Genomic DNA, 24,913 nt, shown 5'->3' on the forward strand with positions numbered 1-24,913 from the left:
CTCATTCCAACGGCAGCTCTTCCAGAAGAAAAGAAATACCCCCGTTTTAAATACATTTATCAATAGTAAGATGATCGTGATAGTATTAGCCAACGTTTCTTTGCATGCTTAAGGGCATCAGGCATTGCCCTAAACTCTTAATGGGTATGAACTAATTTAATCTTTCTATCTGAAGGAAAGATATGACTTCTCCTTGTATCTCTAGGACAAGCAGGCTTAGAGCCAGGAGCCCAGGTTAATTCCCCACAGCGACTGGACGACTGGATGTTAGAGGCACACTCTTCCCGGACGTTTGCATTTCAAATAACGGGCTCCAAGCCCTTAAGCGAAGCCTTATAAGCTGCACCACTGGCAATAGGCTCATTTAGCCTCTAAAAAGAATTACAGGCACATTGAAGGGACAGAGAAAGGATTTATAAATAAGGACTAATTATTCCAAGGAAATGCTCTGAAAAAAAGAGGTGGCAGAAGTCTCTTTCCCTTTTAGCAACAGAGAAAATTCAGGGTATTTTTTTTCGGCCTTACAAAGACCAATGATAATGTCCTTCGTACATAGAGAGCTCTTAAAATCAACCAGGAAAAGATAAGCACACCAAAAGAAAAACAGGCAAATCGCTTAAGAGATGATTCATGAAAGGAGAAATGAAAATGGCCATTAAACCTTCGAAGACAGGGTCCTCATCAATTATCAAAGAGATGCACTTGAAAATGAGATTTACTATCACATGTTGATTTGGCAAAAGTTTGGGGGGGGGAGATAATCCTCAATATTGACCGGGGTGTAAGAAAATGGGATACCTTTACAGGCTTTTCTAGTAGGATCAGAAACTGGCACAACTTTTCTGGGAGACAGTTTAAAAGTGGGTGTCAAATGCCTTACACATGTTCAAGGTTCAGCTTTTAGTGGCTTATCCAAAACAAGTACAGAGATGAACATAAAGATTTGTGTATAAATATATTCTTCAGGGCATTATTTAAAATATTGAAATATGGGGGAAACTTCAATAACAGAATTAGTTCAATTTTGGTATATCCATATGCTATAATACTGTGCAGCTACGGAAATCTAATTTTCATAAAACATTTAACGACAGAAAAATGTTCATGACGAAACACTGGATGAAGAGAGTGAAGAGGGAAAAAGTACGTGAATTTACTCACCGTCTCGGCGAGTAACGGCGATGTTGTTTTCCTCATCTTACCGCTAATAAATATGTATTTATAATAGAAAAAAACACCCGCTTTTATGTAGAGACAGCAACACAAAAGGCTCACATCGGCTGACATTCCACCAACCGAGCTTCTGTCAGACGTGGCAGGTCCAGGCAGCCTTCTTATGCCAGTGACCTCTCCACAAACGCAGGAAAGAGGACTCTGGATTGACGACTTCTCTTCCTGTCACATTCTTAGAGCACCACTGTGAGAACCGTCCCCTCTGTCCCCAGACCATCCTGTGTTAGGACAGCTGAACGCAAGGCTGAAGATGATCTGGCTTCACCCCAAAGCGTTGCAGCAGAGGGAGCTGAGCCCGGGAGGCTGACTGAGTCAGCGTTTGTTTCCACATTCAGCTTTTTTTAGAATCCAAGGGCACCGTGAGGTACTTAGGTTACTTCGAGGAGGAAGTCCATGCGTCACCTCAAGGTAAGGGCACAGGGGACATACACATACAGTGGACACCAGATAGTTCGGTTACTTGGGAGGCAACTTGGTGACCAGGTTGTCCTGGAGTCGCTGCCACCACAGCCTCTGCTCACGACTTCAACGCTCTGTCGTTACAGTGACTCGATGCCACTTTCTTCGTCACGCTTCTCTACGGCGCTTCTCCTCCCTGCCGATTTCCACGGATCCTAGTTCTGCTGCTCTCTGCCTTTCTCGGCACTGTCCAGCATCTGTCCACGCCACTAATGGCTACGTGTGTCCCGCTCGTCACCCTCAACATGCACCCTCATCAAATCAAATAGTAATTCCACTTACAGCCCAGCTCTGTGCTATGAGTTATTAAACTATGAGCCAAGATTATTCGAGCAGGTCACTCACTATCTTTGGGGTCTTAGAATCTGTTTTTGGGGTGACAGGGCAGACATCATGAAATAATTAGGGAAGGACAAAAGCAAATCATAGAAGCAAGAGCTATGCTTTCCGATTGAAGAGATATTAATCATATGTGGCTACTTAGATTTAAATTATTCGAATTCCATGAAATTAAAGGTTCAGTTCCTTGGTTTCACTAACTACATTTCAAATGCTCAGTAGCCACCAGTGCCTAAGTGCTACAGCACAAAGAAAGAATATTTCCATCCCCTCAGACAAGACTGTTGGAGACTAAAACGCCAATGTGAACTCAGAGATGAGAGAAACCAAACCACACTAAAAGCTTCTTAAATTTCTACCGAAGCTCTGCATTGTTTTCTGAATTTAATAAAAATCCTCATCAGGGTAAAAGAATTTCTTTAAAATCTCGCGCCTGCCACGCCTCTCTCCCAGACCCCAGTCAGGCCATCGCTGTGACCATTCTCTGGGCTAAAGTTTACACTCATCATAATGGCCTGGTGATGTCGTCAGTTAAATGTGATACATAGAAAACGTGTACTTATCTCCTGTCCATCCCCAATCCTACTAAAATGACAGCAAAAAACAGTTAGTTTGAATGAATGAATGAATGAATGAATGAGTGAATGAGCAAATCAAAGGCATACATGGACGAGGAATAAAGGTCAACACACTCACCCATTTCTGGAGGACGGAAGTGATGGGCATGTGGTACCCGAGCTGGCAGCTGGTTAGCAAACAGGAAACCGCGCCCAAGAATGGTCGGCGTGTGGAAGCCAAAGGGAAGCGAGCTGGCGGGAGACGCAGAAGCCTGAAACGATCAGGAGCGGGAGCACCGGTTAGGGGGAAGGCATGGGACGTGGTGGGCGTGAGAACTGGCAGGCCCGACTGACGTCTTCGGAAGGAACGGTCTCCAGGCCCCACCCCTACTCCGTGAAGCTAGGCTGATAACCCCCTCGAACCAAACGGCTTAGAAGTAAACCGAGACACCTTGGGGAGACAGATGACTCTTTGTGGTTAACTCAGAACAGTATGGTCACACGATGATGTCCTGAACACAGCGCTGGCACCAGAGTCACCGAAGAAATATAAAATGCGGTCCCCGCTCTCACAGATCTTTTGGTCAAGATGAGTTGACACGTGACACCACTGCATTCAACCAACTATACTGTTCATTCACATGCAAGCCCTGTGGATTCTGGAGGATTCGGAAACAAAAAAACACGGAACGAGCTGGAGACCAAGAGCGACTGCATTTTGAGAATGGTGCGATTTGGACAAAACAATTAGATTGAGATCTATTCATTATTTCCAAGAAATCAGAATTTTCTAGTAAAACACTTAAGGTATTTATTTGCAGCTCCAGTAATCAAAATGAGCAGCCTATATTCAATGTCACACATGGGGCCTGGATTTATTAAATTCATTCGTAAGCCTGCTTCAAATCTTGCATTCCATTTGGGGAAGTTTACAAATCAATAAAATCTTAAAATTTTGTGATATTTTCTTTGTTTCTGAAAATTATTTTGCTTTGCATGCAGTCAGAAAGCCTTTTGCACTAAACCGCAGGGCTAAATGTGACAGTTAGACTGGGACAAGAAGATTCACACTCAAAGGGGCATCAGGTATGTCAATACAGAAAGCTGGAGTGACTTCTACAAACTTAAGACCAATTATCTAATTATCATACCCGTGGATTCATGATAAGCGCTCTAATTCCAAATGGTCTTATATCACGGCAAAATACGTCTGAAAAATTATCTTCTTGGTTTTTTGTTTGTTTGGGCTGGGTTTTTATCATCATTTTTAATTGTGGTTAAGAAAACACATTATATTCTCCTTTAACCATGTCTGAGTGTACAGTTCAGTCGCGTTTAGTATAGTCACGTTGTGCGGCAGGTCGTCTTCATCTTGCAAAACCGAAACTCCATACCCACTAAACAGCAGTTTGTCCTCTTCCCCTCCCCTCAGCCCCTGGCACCCCCCGTTCTGCTTTCTGTTTCTATGAACTTGACCGCGTTAGGTACTTCGTATAAGTGGAATCAGACAGTATTTGTCCTTTGGCGGCTGGCTTATTTCAGTTGGCGCGATGCCCTCAGGTTTCCTGGGTAACCACAACATCGTCACAGAGCCTTGGTATGGCGGCCCCTTTGTCATCCTGGTACACTCCCTGGGCGAAGCAGGTGTAAGACCAAAGAGTGTGGTCCGGAAGACTGTGAGTCACGTACCCCGGCAGTGGCAGGTGGGGTCACGTGGGAGGCGGGGGGTGGGGGCTGAGTGCTTTACAATCCTCACAATTCCAAAGTCAAAAATAATGTGCGAACTCAGTTTTTTCACATCTCATCTGGCAAGAAAATCTGACCTGAAATAACATGAGGCTACTTGTAATCTCTATCCCACTTCGTGCAAATATTCATGCCTTTCGCTGAAAAAAAATTAATGACTTCTGGGTTCCGCCTCAGGCTCTGTTGGGGGTGTAATACAATATAAAATCCGAAAAATAATGGGCTGCATTATAGCCCCCAAGGCTTTCGCTGAGGGACTGTGAAGCCGTGTTTCATTTCTCAACAAGCAATCCGTACTAGCCTCAAGTTCATGTCTGGGCTTGACGGGAGGGAATGTGTGACTTTCAAAGGAAGCAGAAGGAAAGGACCCGGCTCAGTGGGGACACGAAATAAAAACTTTGACAGGGGGACTCGTATCTGCCCTTCACTATGTGACCGGACGCCGAAGTCCCCCTGCCTGTCTGTGCCTTTGTCTCTCCCTCCTCAGGGTAAGTTTGCCAAACAGAGCGACGTAAACGTGTCGAGAGGTGAACCTTATTTCCTGAGAGCCCACGTGTCTCAGTCCCGAGGGGCCGATCCTCTGCTCCAGCCCATTCAGTCTTTGCAAATCCCCTGGCTTCTGGCGAATGTGCTCAGCCAGACACGTGAGTTTGCAACTCCCGTAAAGTGTGGCTTGACCTCTGACACATATCCACACTTGCAAGAGAAACAAAACAACAACACACCTTTCTACACCTTCACTTGGCCAGGGAGCTACTTTGGGAATTGCATGCTTCATTAACAGTGCTCCATGAAATTCACGGAATAATGTGATAATTGCATCTAAAGTAACATTTATACATTTTTTAAAAATCCATATGATTTCTGTACAGGCCCTGGAAGCACGAAACCTTTTTTATGGATTTCTGCATGTTCTCAAGCTGGTGTATATTTTCTGGCAGTAGTTGGCCAAAGCGAAACTGATTCACTTCTTATTAAGCTGTCATTGATAGTCGATTACGAGATTAAATAAGTTGTCATTATATTTCTTCTGGTTTCTATGATTTTCAGTCTGAACAACTATTCCTAAGAAAACGAGATGTTTCAGATAATAAATTACAATCATGGTTAAAGACTTGCTAATATTCGAGAATAGTTATTTAATTCATTATTCAGAGCAGCTACTTAAAAGGCAGAGCAAATGTTAGGGTCTGCGTAGTACTGGCACAGAGCCTGGGAAATGGGCTGTTTGCTCCGAGGCGGCCTGGGCCTTGGGGGAGTGTGGCCGCCCCTTCGTCACACATCACATCACTACTGAATCTTCGCTATGTGTCAGGCACGGCATGAGACACTGGACATGTAAAGATGAAGGAGACACCACCTCTCCCCTTGAGATGGGGTGGATCTGGAGCCCTGGAAACACCAGTAGAAAGGACAAAACAGCTTTAGGACTTGATGACAGAATGACTCAAACTGGACTTTCATTTTCTGTCATAGGCAGAGACTGTGTCTCACTTTTCTTAGTTTCCAGCACAGTTGTGGGCTCGCAGAATGTCGTCGGGCTGCTGAACCGACATGGAAAACCGCGAAGGAATGAATGAATTTATCACCAAGTGAACTATAGGGCAAGTCCTTAAGGGTGGGGAACTTTCCTCTATTTATTTTTTTTAACTCATCACCTGGCTTCAAACTTACTCTTACCCCAGAGATCTCTCCAAAAAGTCTTGGGTGAATGGATGAGCCTGAGTTTCTCTGTGATCTTTCCCAGAGCTAGATCGCTAACGCCTGTCTTGATATGTAAGGGGAACTGTGATAATGTGACTATGTTTTTGCCATATGCTGTCGCTGGGTTACCATGGTGATCGTAACTTATCACTGCCTCCCAGGTACTTTTTTTTCTAGTTGCAATACAACTACTTCTGTGTGCCATCTGTGGAGAACGAGCTGAGAATACCGCATCGACAGGTGTCCGTTCAAGTCCCAGTGCTACTTAAAAACCAAGAAGCGACATTTTAAATTGTGACATCATGTCCGTCCTCATAACGGAATCTCGTATGTCCTTCTCCATCACCAATGCCAGTTTCCACGTGTAGTTTCAAACAGACAGAAATATATTTAGGCCCAGAAAATAACACAAATTATACCATCGACATAAAGAAAAAAGCTCTCCTACTGTACCTTCGATCATTAGCTTGATTTTTACAACCCCCAAACAGGGGCAAGTTGGGATGGCAGTATGTGCAAAGGGGCATTTTCTCATCAAAAGGGGGCAATGTGACATTGAGCTCTCTATGCTCCGCAGCCTGGAGGGAGCTGGGAAGGGATGCCATGCTTTCATGTAAATGCGTCCAGATTCACAAACCTCAGAAGGAAACGCAATTTCCTCTGTGGCCGACTGTGGCATGTTTAGAGGGGACCACTCGCTCTTCCACAGTTAAATATACGGAAAACAACGTCAAAGCAGAATAACAACTTCAAAATTTAATTTCCTGGTTATAACATCAGACTAAATGTGTTTTCGATATTACCTTTTTAGAGTCATTTCCCAGCTTTGGCGTAGAAAACGATTTTAAGATACACGAGATTACAATCAAAGAAATGCAGGAGGAGGGAGGAAACGGCGGGGAAGGGGAAAAACAGGGTGCAGAGGTAAAAGAAGAGGGAAGAAGGAATGCGTCACTCTGCTTAGTGCCTTCCATGAACAGTGGACCGGTTAACGTTCGCTGCTCTGCTGCTTCAACGCCACCCGGTCCCAGTGTAAGTTATATGATGCGAAGAAGCCGCCCAACCTTTCCGAGGCCCCTCTTCGCCGCGCCCAGGAGCACAGAGCTCCCTGGCAAACATCTCAGTTACTCGGCAGCAGAGACATCCCATTAGATGCTGCAGTTTCCAGACAGTACTAAGAGGCGACACTTACACAACTCCTACTGTGTGCACATCCTTCCCTAAGTACTTTACTCACATCGTGTCAGTTAATCCTCAAAGCAATCCTGAGAGGTAAATGTATCATTACTGTCCCCGTTTTACAGATAAGGAAAGCAGGGCGCAGAGAACCTTAGGTAAGAAGTGACGAAGCAGCAGGTGGGGGTTGCCCTCCAGTACCCTGGCTGTGAACCACTGTGCCATACTGCCTCTCCAGAGGGCCTGTCCAATGGGCCTCCCCCAGGTCCTGGCCCCAGTATTCCACACTGAATTCCAGAATATAAATATAATAAAGAAACATAATAGAAATCGTAAAGCTTTGAAACCCCAAATTGATAGTTGGAGATTTGATTTACGCTCATTTAAAATTTCCCCAAATGATTTGGCTTTGTAGGCATGATGCTCCGACAGCGGGTGTCTTCTTGACCGTGAGGGAGATGTGGGGGTACGCTAGAATGTTAATATTGAAGAGCAAGGCTGTGGAGAACATTCGGAGAGTTACTGAGAGGTACATTCTTGGAAGGATCCTATTTCTCTAGGATCTCCAGAATATCATGAATACTCTTAACGTAGCTAAATTTAACCCGTAGTCCTCACAGGACATGGCAGTTTTGACACCAGAGATGAACACTATTCGGTAAATTGGTAAAAGAACTAACTGGAATGCTAATCACCCAGGAAGGGGCGATGGTGGGTACGGCCCAGACAGACGTGGGTTTCAGTATTCGGCAGCCAATATGTCAGCTACGTACTATGTTTAAGACTCTGCTGGAAAGTGGGGGGCATGAAAATCAGTGAGAGGCATCAAGGAGTTCAGATCCAAATACATAGGAGGAATAATGTATTTTCTAAGATATTGTACACCTTGTAAACATACTACTTTTTGAAAAAATGAAACCTGGACTTTGGTTTTATTTTAATATTTGGCAACTTAATTGGAATTTAGAGGGGACTAGTGGGACGGCCATTATCTACAACTGAGGTCTCTGCTTGTGCCTTGGATCCCCAGAAAAACAAAAGTCCTTTTAGTGACAAGGAATGGGGGTGAATTTATTCAGATTCTTCGATCTTCCTCTCTAAGGTCTTACAGATTTGTAGTTTGTATCCTACAGCTTAGCACTCAGTTATATATCCTATCGCATGACCTCTTTGTTAACCTTTTGACCCCAAAATAAATGATAAACTTCCTGGTTGCAGAGACCACTTCTTTTACTTCCGTAATATTTATAGGACCATGGCCCCCGTGCTTCTCCGAAGGTGTTAGTTTAAAGTCTACACACACACACGCAAAAAAGCATTTTCAAACTGCTTGAGATTCTTCTAACTTCCATTGATTGGATGTCATGAAGAAAACATGAAGGAAGTCTTCGGCAGCTCTTCTTAAGGAAATCTTTGGCTGCCCTTCCGTCCCCTGCCGTCCCACATCGCTGCTGCACATGTCCCATGTGCTCCTCTCAAATAAACAAAAAATAATAATCCTCGCTTCCGACTCAATCTAACCAAAGAATCTTGTTTTCCTCTTTCCCTCTTTTTAACTGAGATATAATTCACAGAAAAGTGTACAATTCAGTGACTTGCAGAATATTCACAAACTCGTGCAACCATCACCGCCACCATCTAATTCCAGAACACTTTCATCACCCACAAATAAATCCCATACCCGTTAGCAGTTACCGCCCATTCCCTCACCCCCTAGCCCCCGGCAACCACGAAATCTGCTTTCCGTCTCCATGAACTTGCCTGTCCTGGACATGTCATATAAATGGAATCATGCAACACGTGGTCTTTGTATCTGCCTTATTTCATTCGGCATAATGGTTTCAAGGTTGACCTATGCTGTAGCATCTTTTTTTAGGACTGAATAATATTCCATTGCATGGCTAGACCAAATTTTGTCTATCCATTCATCGATTGATGGCCATTTGGGTTGAACCTGAATTACATTTTAAATAAAATTATTAAAATAAAATAATTTAATTAATCAAATAAAAATAAAATATTTATAAATTATTAAAATAAAATAATCCCCCCACAGTTCACAGTTCTTGCTTCTGGGCTCAAGGTTTTTATTCTCTGGGCTGTCAACTCTGCCCTCCGAGTCATTCTTCCCTTTAAAAAGGAAAGCATGTACAGCAGCTGAGTGGTTTTATCAGCCTGCTTCTTGTCTCTGGTATTTTGGGAGTTTAATGGTCTTCTTCCATTTCATTCTGTCTCTGTTCCTTCCAGTGCAAGCTGGCAGTGTTTCTGCTGGTACAACATTCTCAAGAAACTTGAAGGTCTCCCATGTATGCCACGGAAATTCAATTCATTAGATAAGAGGCTCACCCACAGGTCTTTTTGAGATAATCCCATCTCTATTTTTGGCTTCTGCCAAGATGACTGAGGAAATGCATGATTTCATACTACTAATCCCTTCAAAGAGTCCTCTGTGGACTGAATACTATGTCTTTTGTTTTTCCAAGGCACCAGAAAAAGGTTGTCTAGATACTCCCTTGGCTTTCTGTGTAGGGCACTTTCCTGTGAATATCCAAATTTTATGGATTTTTTACAGTCTGAAATGACTGGGAATTTTCAAAATCATCAAGTGCTGATTTATTTGTTTAAACAGTTCTCCCTCAATCCACCTCTTTCCTCCCACGTTTTACCAGGAGAAGCAAGAAGAAATCGGGCTGTACCTGCAACACTCTGTTTGGAAAGCTCCTCGGTTAATATCCAAGGTCATGACTGACAGGTACAGCTTGAGGACACTCTTCAGCGTAGCGTCCTATCACTGTGTGACGAGGTTATCTTTTCCTCCAGTTAGCAATCACACGTCCTTCGTTTCTGCCTGAGCCCTCACCGGCAGCTCCTTTAACATCTGCGTTTCTACCAACAGTCTGTCTATGACGATTAACATATTCCGTGGCACATTATAGGATTTCTCCATCGTGCTTCTCACTTCTTTTGAGCCCTCACCAGCAGGGGCGCTAATGTCCGTATTTCTACCAGCAGTCTGTCTATTTGAGGAAATCTAGTCTTTCTGTACCATGTTCCTCAATTCTTCCAGCCTCTGCCCACCGTCCGATTTCAAAGACCCTTCCCCACTGTCAGGTATTTGTTACAGCAGCCCCTTATTACGGGTACCAAACTCTGTATTCGTTTCCTCTTGTTACTATAACATATCACCACAGACATAGTGGCTTAAAACAACACAAATTTACTATCTTACAGTTCCGCGGGTCAAAGTCCCAAATGGGCCCCACAGGGCTGAAGGCGAGGTGTCAGCAGAGCGGCATTCCTTCCAGGGTTCCAGGACACAGGCCATTCTGTGCCTTCTCCGGCTTCCAGAGGCATCCTGAATTCCTTGCCTCACAGCTTCCTTCCTTCACCTTCAAAGCCAGCAATGTCGCATCTCTCCGATCTTGACTCCCTCCTCACGTCACAGCCAGGGAAGGTTCTCTAATTTTAAGGACCCATGTGATCATATTAAGCCCACCTGGACACTCCAGAATAACATCTTCCTCTCAAAGTGCTTCGCTTTATCGCATCTGCGAAGTCCTTTTTGCCACATAAAATATTACATTCACGGGGATTAAGATGAGGACATCTTCACTTGTGTTAGTGATGGGTGTTTTTAAGATAACCTCCTCTAAAATACCTCTCTGGCTATTTCTTACTATTCCTAGTAGGAATAGTAGGAATGGTAATGGACAAGTGACATCCTCGTGTGGTTCAGTATCATAGTTATACTGGCCGTGTAACACGAGTTGGGAAGTGTTCCTTCATTCTAAATGCTCACCTGGACAGATGAGCTGAGCACTGTCCCCTCATTCCAGTCGGAGCTTGATCAGGATAAGGACTGGCCTCTGGTTTCGGAGAAACCCAGTGAACATCAGGTTCCTGCCATTCCTCAGGCGCGGCCCTCCCAGAATTTTAATTGAAAGCCTGATTGTTCTCTGGTTTCCAAGAATCCTTAGTTTCAAAGGTTTAGGGTGTAGCTCTTCAGTCTTTCTCCTTCCCTCCTTTTTTTCAGTATAAAAATCAGGCAAATGTCTTAACGGGGCTGGTTTTGTTTTGTTCAGTTCCTAATAGGAGTTCGTTTCTCAAGTCCAACCTGGGGAGGCTTCGCTTTGCCTTTGAACATCGGGCCAAGAACTCCCTGCGGACCCAGAGACTTCAGGGACCAGCCCGCGGCCAAGCATTTGGATCTCTTCTAGCATCCGACCTGTCATACCACCCTCAAGCTACTGCCAAGAGCTGTCCTGCTTTATCCTCGCCCTGCGTGCTGGCCATCTGCATGGGTTAAATCTGATCCTCAGCTCACGCCCAGAATTAGAAAGTGCTACCAGGGAAGAAAACAGCCGGTTGTCATCAGCTCATCTGGGATGGGCTTTTCTCTCCCCAGAATGTTAGTCCATCTGACACCTGTTGCTTCCACAGCACTCTGATGCTTCTAAAAATCAGTTCTTGAAATGTCTGAGCATTTGCTGCAACCTCACCGTTAAAGCAAAATGCCAACTTGCTAGGAGCACGCACGCCCCATCTAGAGTCAAAACTCTTTCCTTCAGATCTCTTGGAATTTATACATACTGCTGAATTATGACAGGCATGGTCCAGTTTTAATATTTACATATCTTCCTTTCAAATTCCTATATCTTTCACTTCATTTCGTTGTCTTCCTGCACTGGTAGGATCTCCAGTATAATCTCCTTATCTCATTCAGAATTTCAGGGAGAAAGCATTCAATATTTGGACTCTAACCATATTTTATGTAGGTCTTTTATAGATATTCGTTATTATATTAAGGAAGTTGCCTTGTATTCCTGGTATCCTAAAAGATTCTATCATATACTTTTCTGAATCTTTGTGCAGGTTAAGTGTAAGTCTACAATCACCAAGGCCACTGTCCCGATCCTTCTTGACACAACAGGCCCAATTGTAACTTGGGAGGTTTGGAGAACGACGCACTGGAATGTCACCTACATTAATCGGGAGCAACTATGGAACTATGGTCATAAACCATCTCCATTTTATATTCAAATAGATATAGTTTACGCGATATTTCCATGAAACGCCCAATGAATACATTAATTGATGGTTTATCTGTAACAGAATGGATCAGAATGATAATCAGAATGGATCGGGGACATACTGCAAAAAAAAAAAAAATTGTACAACAAGGGCTGTCCTGTCAGTAATTACACGAGCACGTTTCCCAGGAGGTCTGTTATTAGTAAGTTTACAGGCAGATACGACCAGGTTAACGCTTTCTCCCTTGGACATTGCTGTGGAGACAGTAAACAGACAGGATGCCTGCCGCCGTTACTTTGCTTGATTTTCATACATTAAATCAAATTTACATTCTTAGACGAGATCCGATTTGGTCATGATATATTACCATTGCCCTATTTTTCTGGGTCCCATTTGCTAGTATTTTCTGAGCTTTAATTTTTGAAACTATGTAAGACCTTTAGCAAGTTGCAAAAATAGTACAGAGAATCACGCCCGCCCTTTACGCACGCCCTTCACGCACGCCCGCCACGCAGTTCCCCCAATGTTAACAGCTCACGTAGCCCGGCGCAGCATCAGAACGAGGGGATTAATGTTGGTACCATGCCAGTAAGGAAACTACGAATCTCACCTACGAACCACAGCGGTGTTTCCTCGATATTCTTTTTCTCCCCAGCACCTACTCCAGGTCTCACGTCGCATTTGGCTGTCACTTCTCCTTTGTTCTCTCTCATCCGTGACAGTGCCACATGCTTTCCTTCTTTCATGCTATGGAACCTCGATGAGTACTGATCAGCTGTCTTGTAGAATATCTCTTAATTTGCAAAGCTTTCTCGTGATCATATTGAAGTGATTAGCTGGAGCACGGTATTTGGATACAGTTATTTCTTCCTTTAGCCTTACAAGATCCGGTCGGAATACTCTTTTCCAAAGTTCCATAGACTATCTCTTTTTTTCCTTCCACTTCTGGCAAGAATAGCAGAAACGCCGCTGCATCCTCTGATGGTGCAGGATAGCACCGTGTCTTCTCAGCAGCAACGTTGACCTTGGCAATTTGGTTAACGTAGTGTCCGATGGGTTTCTCTGCTGAACAGTTACTATTTTTCCTTTTGTAGTTGATAAATATCTCGGGGGAAATATTTTGAAACCATCCTAACATCCTCTTTCTCCTCAAACTTTCACCCACCAATCTGAGCATCCTTGGAATATAGCCTAAAACAATTGTTACTTTGGTGTTCACTTCATGATGATTTTCTATTTCCCTCATTCTTTCCAAATTTGTTAATTGGAATTCTTCTGTGAGGTATAAATGTGTCTTCCATTTATTTATTTAATCAATTATTTATATCAACCGGACTTACGTATGTTCATTTTATTCTATGAATTATCACCCAATATTATCATAATTTACTTTGTTGCTCCAACTGTTTTAACTTTGGCCGTTGATTGTCCTTGGGTTTGATTCCCATGTCCTGACACGCTGCCAGTCTTTTTCAAGTCTTTCCTTATTTTTTAGGATCACAAGTATTCCAGGTTCTTCGGGTATTCACACTGTTCCTGTCCTGGGATTAACCACTACTTCTAGGAGCCCTGATTCCTTTCACTGAACAATGGTATTTAGAAACAAAGATCTGAGTCGTAGGGGTGCTCATTACTACTGGAGAACTCTGAGGAACTGGGGGGGAAATGCACACGTACATGTACGTGCACGTGTGTGTATGATAACCCAAGCATACACATGCATCTATGTCGATATCTATTGCTATTTGTACATATACATTAAAAACCATGAGTTTATATTAAAAACTCCGATTCTAATCCAACACCACAAAGTTAATTCTAGCCTTCCTCTTTACCTTAATTATAAACTATTTTTACGACAGTGAAAATCTTTGCTCAAATTATTTGGAATATATTCATTTATTTGTCCCATCTTCGTGTGACCATAAAGTATAGAAATACTAACCCATACCCCTGTGAGAAACAGATTTACTAGCTAGAGTATAATATTTGTGTATGGTTATTTCTTTCTTTAGCCGTACATTAACCAGTCAAAATACTCTTCCCAAAGTTACGACGGCTAATTCTTTTTATCCCATCCCCTTTAAAGTGGTTATGTTATTGATTTATAATAAAGTTAAGCTCATTTGCTACTATTTGCATGTAGATTTCCCCCACATCCTGGTTGCTTTCAATTATTTATTTATTGGGGGGTGGTATAAGAAACAATACTATGGTTCTAAGAGTCAAAACTATACAAAAAGATATACTCTCCTCTCTGTCGTTACTAACTCATTCCCATGTCCCCTTCAACTTCAACTGACTAGACGAGGCCCACTACATTATGGAGAGTAATCTGCTTTACTCTAAGTCTACTGATTTGAATGTTAATCTCATCTAAAAAAGATTTTCACAGCAACATCTAGATTCCTGCTTGACCAAATATCTGGGTACCGTAGCCTAGCCAAGTAAAATTAAACATAAAATTAAACATTTCACTAAGTAATGGAGAAACTCTCTTGTTTCCTTTAAAGGCTTTATGATCTTAACTTTTATATTGAGACATATTATCTATGTTAATCAATTTTTGTATATGGTGGGAGAGAGCAGTTAACGTCCATTTTTTAAAATATAGTCATCCTGATATTCCAGTACCGCTTGTTAAAAAGACTTTCCTTTCCCTTTAGCTCCTTTGTCATAATGCTGATGACCATATAAGTGACAATATTTATTGGTTCTCCACTCTGTTCTTTGATCAAGGTGACGTGTTGTTTCTATACTTTTAATCTGTTCTGTGTTTGTATGTCTTGTCTTTTAGATACCTGCAATAAGCAAGTATTGGGGAGGGCAACGGAATATGGGCTAAAATATGGAAACTGAAAATATATTAACAGGCTTTTTAGCTATGAGTATATCTTCAATGCAAATTTATATAGGAGTCAAAGAAATATTTAATATAGTTGAAATGGACAGGAAGATGACAGTGAGAAAAACTAGATTACGTTCAATAAAATGCCTGATTAAAATCCACTAGTTTGGTAGTGATCTAATTGTCATTTCATGCTTATACACTGTTCATATTTCTATAGAACCTGCAGAGCAGAATTTTTAAATATAATTGTCATGGGTTGCCTAAATCCAGTTCCTAAATAAAACTCATTTTAAAATTTCTGTCCTCTTGACAAATTCAGACAGGAGTTTATATATAATAGTGATATAACCATTACTGCAGAGTGAATAAAAACCCGACTTAGTTCCGATGTAATTCAATGCAATAGGTTGAGGTTGGTTGGAATAAAATATTTCAAAAAGTAATCGCTCTGTCAGTGTAACTAAAGTGTGTGTGTGAGTGTGTGTATCTATATATATACCTCTCTATATATTTTATAGAAGGTAACTGGAGGGACTTATGATCTCTTAATACACATATAATTATCTTATATAAAAGAACTACAAATTCCATTAGTCATATTTCTGCTCATTGTTAATAATGCTAAAGCATGTGGGGGAGATGATATCGTTCTTATAACACACTCTGTTTAAGTTTCTCATGACAGAGAGGCGATCTCTGTCCATAAGCTGGTAGCACAGCCCACGGAGCTGGTTGCTGAACAGAACATGAGCTGATAAAGTTTTGTTTCAGTCCTCATTTTCCCACATCACCGGTTAACTGCTTTTTAGAAAAAAATCCCTAATCTTTCGTTTAGAGCTGAATGCCAAAACCTGCTTAAGTCTCGAATGAGCATTATTCTGAGGTGAAAGAGGATGGATAAATACAAGCATTTACTGCAAACACTATAAGCATACACTGAGATGACGATGATTGGCCAAATATCATGTTTTTATATAAATTACCTACATTAGCTTTGTAAAGAAATGCAGACACGAGGGCGAGCGCTATTTCGCAATTAAAAATAGTATAAAATAATATATAAAATAATAGTATAAAATCATATATAGAATAATAAGAAGAGTATAATATAAAAATATTATACTGAACTAAAGCCAAGTATTTCCCAGGGTCCAGTACTTTTAATTTATTCTCCTAGAAAATCTCTTGTAAGTGAAGCCAATACATTTAATGACGTGAATTTTAAGTATTTTCAAGGATGCCTTGATCGGAAAACGCCTAGTGTGGTTAAGCTGGCAGAAAAACAATGGCAAGTGTGACGACGGTTGAGACTGTCATTCAGCACGGTTGGTTAGTGAGATGGGAAGGTCATTCCTCGCTTCTGAAGAAGGGCTCCATCTTTATGCACAAAATGTTCTGTCGCTATAATTTCACAAATGAAAAATTTATACTTAAAAACTCAGCATCAAAGTTTCCATGGCAACATTTCCTCGGTTTCCCCGTGCATAGCGCACGTGTAATCATTTTCCACGGTCTAGCAGACCATGGGCTGTATTCACAGCATTTCAAATCAAACTGGGTGACACACAACTCGGGGTGGGGGTCGGCGAGAGAATAGGTTATCCTTGTTCACCTTCAACTCTAGAAAAAGCAGTGGAAGGAGAGGACATAATTTTCATGTTTATTTACCACTTAAATCTCTATGGGGGACTAGTTAATTTAGAGCAATAATGTACTGATTAATTATAACTGGATTAAGATTTTCTTGGGGAGGGTCTTTGGGGAGTTTAGGGCTTTGGGGACAGGTTTCAGTCTTTTTCCTCTTGGAAATGACTCCAAGAACATGATCTGTTTGGGGACGGTAGTGTCAAGAGTGGAAGGGGCAGACTGCTGAGGAATAGTTGGGCTGTGCAGTACCTGTGAGACAGACCAGGAAGGAAAACTGGAGTTTTTATTTTTTTAAGGCTCCCACAAAAGAGTGTGTATCAAAGCACCGATTCTAACGATCTTACATTTTAGATGAAAATTACTTCGAACAATATGAAATTGCTTGTATGTGACCATCATTTTATGTACAAAAACAACAATTTCACATGATTCAATCGAATATTTTAATGTGTAAAATACTTACTGTAAAGGCCAAGTCCAAATTTGGGGTCATTACAGGTTTATAACGATTTACATGCCAAATCCCTAATCTTCATCTGTTTTGCTTAAAGACATGAACAGTTTGGGCATTTTTCTCATAATTCTGACCAAGTTTGTTTAAGATAGAAAACCACTACCCTTCCCTGATCTCCAAACATTCTAAGAGTTGTTTGTTTGGGGAAGTTTCTATCATTTTTAAAATCTGCACTGAATGATAAAAATCTTGGAACCTCAGGGTCCATCAATTCTTAATTTTCAGCAACTACTATTATCTTAAACAGACATCAGACGTGCGCACTGTTTCAAATACAGACACCATTATTAATCATTCTCATTATTGATTATCTGTCCCTTTCATCTGTGTAATGTGGTTTTAAGCAAAGAACAAACGCATTTCTCAGTGACTGAAAAGTCCTTGAAAGATGACAAAGCAATAGTGACAGGAAGCTATTATTACCAAGCCCTTAGGTTTCATTTTTCAATATGTCACTAAGTGCATCATAATCATTTTGTAGGCATGTTCTGGAGCAGCCTTCTAAGTATGCTGCGACTTTGTGATTCAGAAAACAGGCCCCTCTAAAACACTGAAGGAACCCTGAACCAAGAAGCCCTTGAGAAAGTATTTCCCAAATCCCTACTTTACTCATCTGTAAAATTGGATTATAATGCCTCGCCTGTTTCATTATCGTGATGAAATTACTCTAATGAGTCTATCTAATGATTTATACGGAAATGATCTACAAACTTGAAAGCACCAAATCAAAGTGAAGTGATTTAGAAAAAAACAGAAGTAAAAGAAAAAGAACTGCTCTGAAATTAAGTTAACGGCCATCCTTAGAATGAAAACTTCCAACGTGCAGCCTGCGTCCAGGAAACAATAAGGAAGACGGGTGTGAGCTTTACTGTGACAATAGTCCTCAAGCTGAGAGTGACCGTGCCTTGCATCTGGTGAGCTGTGGGGAGGGTGTAGAGGGCCACGGGGCAGCGAGCAGAAGCAGAAGGCTCTGCCTGCTGGCAGGGTGCCCGCCGCCAAGTCCCGTCTGGCCTTGAGCTCCAGCTGCACCTGCATCCGTGCCACCTGGTACCACAGCTCGCTTTGAAACCTTGAGGCCAGTTCATCCTGCTCCGCTGAACTTCTCCGTCTTCTTGGTCACCTTGCGAAATGTAGACTCCTCTGTATCCACCCTCTCCTCCGCTCTCGCCTGCAGCTCCTTCTCGGCTTCCTCCCCTCTAACTACAATCCCTACTGCTCCCCTCCTTCCGTGTCAAGTTCTCCATCTACCCTTTGAGACCTTTATCGAAGCCACTTCATCTGCTTCTTCACTCCGATCACAGGATACCCTCTGCCTTTTTGTCTTTTGGGAGCCTGGTCCTCCTGGCATATTCCTGACAGCCCTCGGTGGATGCTGCTCATTTTAGGACATCTCAGGGCTGGAGAAGTGAGCAGCATCTCTCTCAAGTTCCTAAATCAATTTCCAATCAATTTCCAATCAATTTCTCTCTTCAACAAAAGGACCCTCAATTGGGGTGCAGGCCCGACAGCAGCCTTTTTCCTTCGACCACCGGCTCTGTTACCCACTAACCGCCCACTCGCTCCTGAAACCCTGCAGATTTCTGCCCTTGGCATGTAAGTCTTTCCCTGCCCTAGTCCTGGCATTGTCTTGCTTGTCTTCATTGTCAATATTCATAATCCCAGACTCACGGCACATCCAGTGACTTTCTTCTCTCCCTTTTGGCAATGGCCAAATCCTAGAAATTGTCCTTACCCAGAACTCACTCCACCCTTCTGAAATAAATCTCCTCCTGCGTGCCCGTGGCCCTCTCCTTTCAACCCTCGCCGCCATGTCCCGACGGTCCCCAGTCTCCCGCCTCACAGAGACCACCGGCTGCTCGATTCTTCCACTTCTGACTCTTTAGCCCTTGACTGCCTTCGTTTTCTGCCCTACGCAACTAGTTCTTGTCGCGAATATTTTTTAATTTTTTAACACTGGTCTGTACCCACCACCTGCTATTTCAAGCCCTAGCTGCAGAATGACTCGCTTCGCGAAGGCAGTGTGAATAACCAACCCAGGCCACGATGTGGCTTTGATCTTCTGAATATCTGGGGGTTTATTAGAGCCCACCTGTGAACACTAATCGCATCCATGCCTTGCATTCCCATAGTGCTCAATTATATATGTACACAGAAGTCACTCCTTGGTTCGCACTATAAACACAGACGGGAGATGGGTGATTACCGCTCCTCTTTGTTATTTTTCTTTGTTAAGCACACGAAGAATAAGAAGCTTAAGGATGCTAAATGACGAGCTCAAGTTGCATAGTTAGGAGAAAATAGAACCCGAGACTCCTAAAACCTAGGCTAGTACCTGTCTCGTGACCTGTGCATCTTTACAGCACTTGGGGACCATTCTCAGCCTGTTCCTTTGTTTCATACATCACGCATCAGGGCCTGAGGACTTCGGCCGCTGGCCTATGCTGCCTCTCACACCTCAACTCCTATCATCCTCCCGAGAAATATCTAACATCCGCGTGGCTGTCTCACCCAGCAGCCGACGTCCATATGTTCCCGATCCTCTTTACGCCAATAAGCTTACGCCTTTGCTACAGTGCAGTCGCTCTCATCCATTGCAAAGCCCAAACTGAGTCATTATCTACAAATGTCCAATGTGTCAATATTAAATTAGATAACCCGCCATTTGGATTTCCATCTCCACCAAGAATTCTCTGAGCTCCAGGCCTATATATACGAAGGGACACGATCGCTCGGATATCTGAAAACGTCAAACTCAGCTCGTCCTAAACTGAACTTATGAGCTTCCCCCGACACCTTATCCTCCTCCGGTGTTCCTGACATCAGGTAAGGACACCGTCACCATGGAAACTGATACACAAGCCAGAAACCTAATGCCTTTCTCACTACCTACACCTATCCACCTACTCGCCCGCTCGGTCCAGCCCCAAATCCTGGACAGCTTTCGAGTCTATGCTCTTCTGCTCTCCTTCATTCATTCATTCGCTCTCATTCCCACAATCATGTATTGAGCTCCCACTATGGGCCAAGCCACGTTCTAGGTGCTGAGGCTGCTGCGAAGGACAGCACAGACACCAATCTCCTCCTTATTGCCTTGCCACGTGCCGGGGGGAGCCGCCTTCGCTCTCCTCTGGGGACAGCCCCTCCTAACCCAGTGGCTCTGCCAGCACCCATTGCTGCTCCCCTCAGAATCGTTCTGCGTCCTGCGCAGTGGCCACTGCGAAATGCACATTCATGTGCTGAAAACCTTTCCCTGGATTCCTATGAAAAAGGACTAGAAATCTTTGCCCTCCGAGCTCCTGCAAGGCCGCCCTGCCTGGCTTGCTGGCCTCTCTCCCCACCGGTTCCCGCCCCATCCTGGGTCTCATCACTTTGTTTTAGTCGCTAATTCCTATCATCTTTCAGCTCATCTCAAAGAGCACTCCCCAGATTCAGACGGACCGCCCTTTGCACCCTTACAGTTCCCTGAACCTTGCTTTTCACAGTTAGCGTTTGACTCTCTCATTTGAATATGTTCCTTTAAGACAGGAAACGATCGTTTTGCTCACTATTATATTCCCAAGCGCAGCACAATTCTTGTTACGTGGCAGGCATTCAACCTCTAGTTGGGAAATGAAGCAAGAAATAAAGGAATGAACAGTCCGGCCCTCACTTTTCTCCTTTCCTTTGTCTACCACGTCGATGCTGCGGACGGCAGCCTGGCCTGCTTCCTCCGGAGCCATTCTTTTCAACTGTCTCCTCTTTCTTGCTTCAAACCTAAGTTTCCCACCGGCTCCTGGCCTGAAATGCACAATCGTGCTCAAGTCTCTACCATCTCAAACACACAACACGTCCACACAAACACAACCGCACAGACACCCTCTGCGTGTATCTCCATCCATGGGCCCCCTTTCCTTTCCTGGACTAACTTGGATGAACGTTCTGGGCTTATGGCTCTCACCTCTCCACCTGTTCCTCCTTAACTGGAATGATTCTTGGATCCTCCCAAACTGCCCTAGATAAGGGTTCCGCCACCTTCGTGTTCAGCTCTCACGCTTCCCTTCGCCTGTCCTGCTGCACCCGGCACCCTGAGTGTGGTCCTGGTGAATCTCCCTCCTCCTCTGTCTTCCACGTCACCGCTCTCTCCTGGATGTCTTCCTGCCTCACTTCCCAGGCCCTTTCTGGATTTTTCCCAATGTCTTTACAGGAAGATCTCTCTCATCTTAAAATAATAGATGGCGTTCCGTAAGTTCCGCTAACGTCTGTTCTTTCTCTTCCCTTTTCACTGTCAGACTTTTTGGAAGTAATATCTTCGTTGGCTGTTTTTGCTTTCTCACCCCATTGACCTCTCCGTCCACACAATCTACTTCCACCTCCGTCATCTTGCTGGAGCTTGCTTGATTTTCTCGTCCTTCCTTGATTTTCTCCCACGCAGTCTTGTCGTCTTGCCCCTGACCCCTTTTAGCCCATGTGCCCACCGCCGCCTGAAAATCCATGTCAGGTTTTCAAATAACTGCAGTGCATCTGATGGGTAGACAGTCAATCATTGGTGTGAGTGGCTTTGGGTCACGTTCTATCCTTAGTCCAATTCATGATGCTAGCGGGTAGGGTCGTGGCCACAACCTTGCTCCTTCTACAATCTACATAAAAGGGGCATTTTTAAAAACATGCTGGACAGGGCACACATTTGAAATTAAAAGTCTAATAGAGGATCTTTGCCTCCCTTTGGGTTAGATAGAACCTGAAGGGTCTTCTTTATATATGGAAAATTCTAGAATCCAATAGAACAAAACTGCCAGCGAAATCAAGCATTTCCTGCATAGGGCCCCCTGGGCAGGTCCTTGTGCTCAGAACCAGTTTCCTCATGTTGAAAGCAATAACAGATACTTACTGCACAAGCACAGGTGGTTGACCACGGTTCGAAAAATAGTTCCCACCAAATAATATACTGCTGCCTGGGCAAAGCATAATCATTGATTGTTTACTAATCAAACAATCAAAGATATTTACTGTACATATGCCATGTGAAAGAACTCTGCCGGGTGCTGACAAGGACACAGAGAACAAGAGGCACAGAGGTTCCTCCCAAGAGTATCCGATCTTACGGGGAGACAAAGCATGCGCTCATAAAAACAATGACACTTGGAGAGGTGTATGATAGGGACCTGGCGACTCGCACAGCTAATGTGTGCAGGCCAAATTCAGAGGGAAGAGAGATGGGTTTCTGTGTGTTTCGATAGTCAAAGAAAGTGACCCAGGGACTCACAATGGTGGGCGAATGACTTCGCCTTGAAAATATGGAGGTGTCTTTTCCTCCAAGGTAAGGAGAAAGAAATGGATTCTTGATTAAAACATTCTGAAATGCAGAGAAGCAAAGTGGAAGAAGGGCTTCAAACTTCTGAGAAAGTAGGAACTATGGTTATTTACTGAGAGCGAAAAATTGCTGACCTGTATATTAGACGTTTCTGTGAAAATTTCTAAATAAACGCAAAATATGAATTTTTAAAGAATTCAGCAAAGTAGGCAAATAGGAATTGTATTAAATAATTGTACAATTGTTTCATTTTAAATGTTTTTCCTGAGTATGACAATAATATGGCCGTTGTAGGAAATTTGAAAAATGTAACAATGTACAATAAATAAGTCACCTGTATACTCTCCTATCACCCCAAGACAACTGTTAGGAGTTGGTTTTATTTCCATGCAGTTGATCTATTAGGCAGAGAGAGTTCTATTTTACAATATAAAATACAAATATTTTACCTGTTTGAGATTCTGTACCTAAGATTTTATGTATTCTATATGTAAGATTGCTTATGCTTCAATAGTCTTCAAACACGTCTTTAATGGCTACGTGGTCTCCACACTGTAGAGACACCATAATTTATTAAGCATTCCTCTTTTTTGGAACATTTCGCTTGTCCCCGATTCTTCGATTTCATATATATGTACATACGTGTTTCATATATGATTTATGTATACACGTAGTTTATGAACAGCCTCGTCTGTAAATTTTTGCACCTCATTGTTTCCTCTTATGACACTTCGCAGAGTCAGAGTACGTCGACTCTTTCCAGGCTCTGGGAACATACTATCGAATTGTCTTTCCACAAAGGGTGCACCAGTTGCCACTGTCACCCACAATTAGGTGGCTCACAGACCCTCGTCACCTTAAAGAGAAACACCACTTGAGAAAGCTGTTTCTTTGGTAGTTGGCTTACTTGAACTTTTTCACTCTTCATGTTTGAAAGAATTAGAGTTCAGAATTAGGACTTTCCAGAACTCTCAGGTCCTTTCGTGAGCAGGGAGGCGAGTTCTAGTAGGAAGCCCGGGTGCCTGAGACTGGAACCATGTCACTGGGCCCTCACCGTCCAACCCTGGGGTCAACAAGCCAACCGCCTCCGGCCCCAGCAGGTACAAGTGCTCACTGTTTGGTAAGGTGACCCACAGGGAAGAAACAGGTGGGACATGGGGTAGCAGGAACCAGGCTTGGACAGGCCGTGCATGGCCCCAAAGTGCTGTCAACAGCATGAGCTCACTCACACACACACAAGTGCATGTGCACAGAAACCCAGAAGCTCACATATGCACCCGTGAACATAAGACACTCACACACATGCATGTTCACACACATGGTTGTACACACACTCATTCTCATATAGACACTCATACAGTCCTATACATATGAACATTCTCACACGGGCAGATACACGTGCACGCACACACTCTCACACATACAGACTCACACAATTCCACACACACGGACCCTCACTCGCCCAAGTATGCACACATGCTCTTACACACTCACATACAGACACTCCCACACACACTCACACAGGTGCACACACTCACAAATGACATGCACGCATGCACCATCAAAGACTAACACACACACACTCTCCTACAGACTCTCACACGCACTCACAGACTCATACACACTCACTCACACACTCTCACAAACACACACGCACATTCTCACAGACATACACACACCCTCACAGACTCACACATTCACACACACGTGCACACTCAGACGCATGCTCTCTCACACACACACAGGCACACACACTCCTTCAGACACATGTGCACAGCCTCAGTCTCATACAGTCACACAGACACCTGTGCACACACAATGCTCACACATTCACAAATTCTCAGACACACACACTCATGCGCACACTCTCAGTCACAGACATGTGCACGACTCACTATCACAGATGTGTACATATTCACACTTTCACACACACGCTTACAGACATGTGCACACTCACAGACTCAGACTCACACACAGATACATGCACATTCTCACAGACACACTCTCACAGACACACACACACACTGTCTCACACAGACACACATGCACACTCACCCGTCACACAGATGTGCATGCTGTCACCTAAACTCACACACAGATACCCGCACACTCACACACGCTCTCACACACACACGCACATTCAGATTTCAACACAGTCACACAGACTCACACTCTCACACGGACATACACATAATGTCACACAGACACATGCACACCCTCACACAGACTCACTCTCACACAGACTCACATCCTCTCACATAGGCACACACTCAGACTGACACATACTCTCACACAAATTCAGTCCCGCAGACGCACACTCGTACACACGCACACAGATTCACATACACATTCTCACACACAGTGTG

General features: G+C 43.4%; 1 long non-coding RNA gene across 1 annotated transcript in view; it reads right to left on the reverse strand.

Annotated features, from left to right (window-relative positions):
* The window catches only part of LOC120592579 (uncharacterized), a 30,186-nt gene that overhangs the window by 4,961 nt on the left and 312 nt on the right, over positions 1-24,913 (reverse strand). The window contains exon 2 of the long non-coding RNA XR_005650156.1: positions 2,728-2,860. This is a non-coding gene — a long non-coding RNA (uncharacterized LOC120592579). The remainder of the gene's footprint in view (positions 1-2,727; positions 2,861-24,913) is intronic.

Source organism: Pteropus medius, unplaced genomic scaffold (genome assembly GCF_902729225.1).
Source record: "Pteropus medius unplaced genomic scaffold, Ma_sr-lr_union100, whole genome shotgun sequence".
NCBI classification, from domain to species: Eukaryota; Metazoa; Chordata; class Mammalia; order Chiroptera; family Pteropodidae; genus Pteropus; species Pteropus medius.